Below are 1,407 nucleotides of genomic sequence, written 5' to 3'. Positions count from 1 at the left end.
ATTTTGACAAGTGTTAGCCAGCGAACAGTTCTAACTTCGATCAAACAGCGTATTATTAGTATAATGTTTAAGTCAGCCAATAAATCCGTTTAATTATAATTAAGTCTAAATTACTTAGTATAATTAAATAACTAAATGTAAAAATCGTCAGCCAAACGCTACAATTTTACTTTAATCTATTTTAAGATAATTCTTAAAAATGACAGTATAATGAGCGTTTTCGAATTGTTCGAGTGGTTGCGGAAATAAAGTTGGCTAAATTGTGAAAAATGGGCAATCGCATAATGCCGAAGAAACATTTCAACTGTTTATAAACTGGAACCAGTGGCTGTCGATTTACAAATACGTTTTGAGGGCTAGAATGCATGTACGTGTAGGTTTCGGTACGACATGGCCGGGTTTCAAAACAGGGACTTCCCCTAACATTGTGCAATGACGAAAGTAGCATCATTGACCTTAACAAAAACCTTAACCTATCTAGAATGCGATGTCGCCGATAGTATGAAATATATCCATGCTATTCTAAACGTAGTAGAGACAAAAATGAAAGAAAGTGGCACACTACTAGTGAAGAAAATTTAGTTCCCTCAATGGAAACACTACCGGGTATAAGGATGCAATTCGACGTAAGAGAAAGGATCTCATTACTGTTAAATAAATGTCCTTTTTTCCATGACGCATTCAAGGCAATCTATAGATACTCACAGTATATTGATTGCAGTATTATCTTAAACACTCTCCAGTCCCGGTTGTAAAAGGTCTTCTGATGATCTTGCCTGTAGCAATGCACGCTTCCAACTGCCACGAAACGTTCACCTAGTCACATGCAGTCGGTTTTTCAGGTGCTTGATACTAGAAAATGCTGTTCAGTGACCGAGAACAGCAAACACATTGAGTTCAAGCGCACGTCCTTTTCGTGACCGCTGCATAAATGATGGTTCAAAGAGTGCATTCGTTCACATTCGTCCTGGTGTCCGTCCAGATCGTGGTTTCATTTATAACTGGTTCCATTTCTAGTTACGAATTTTGACGGGATATCGAAAGACAACGGAGTGAATATATGGATGTATCAGTGGCCTCCGACTCATGACTTCTCACATCATTCTAGTCGAATTGAAAAAATAAAGCATTGAGACCGAATCCTACCGCCAACAGTCTTGAATAAAACCAGCTACGTGGCCAATGAATACGAATTTATATGCCTCTTGATGAGCCAAGCTACATACACAAACTAAACAATCCACACCCATTGCGAATGAGAACCAAGAAGAACTCATAATGAAATCAGTATGACATATACCATATCAAATAACTTTTGCTCATTACGAATGAGTACAAAAACATATTCACTAATCATATAACGTCCACTAATTCTAAAAAATAGCGCAAAATACTCCCCCCAAGCCA

The 1,407-nt window shown here is 37.7% G+C and overlaps 1 protein-coding gene across 1 annotated transcript in view; it reads right to left on the bottom strand.

The window, feature by feature from the left end:
- The window catches only part of LOC149794282 (kielin/chordin-like protein), an 88,207-nt gene extending 87,365 nt beyond the window's left edge, over positions 1-842 (bottom strand). The window contains exon 1 of the mRNA XM_089969099.1: positions 706-842. The gene's annotated coding sequence lies outside the window, so the exon portion shown is untranslated. The remainder of the gene's footprint in view (positions 1-705) is intronic.
- Between the last annotated feature and the right edge of the window lie 565 nt (positions 843-1,407).

The sequence above is a fragment of the Sinohyriopsis cumingii genome, chromosome 8 (genome assembly GCF_028554795.1).
Source record: "Sinohyriopsis cumingii isolate HCF-2022 chromosome 8, ASM2855479v2, whole genome shotgun sequence".
Classification (NCBI taxonomy): domain Eukaryota; kingdom Metazoa; phylum Mollusca; class Bivalvia; order Unionida; family Unionidae; genus Sinohyriopsis; species Sinohyriopsis cumingii.
This window is presented reverse-complemented; position numbering and strand designations above follow the sequence as displayed.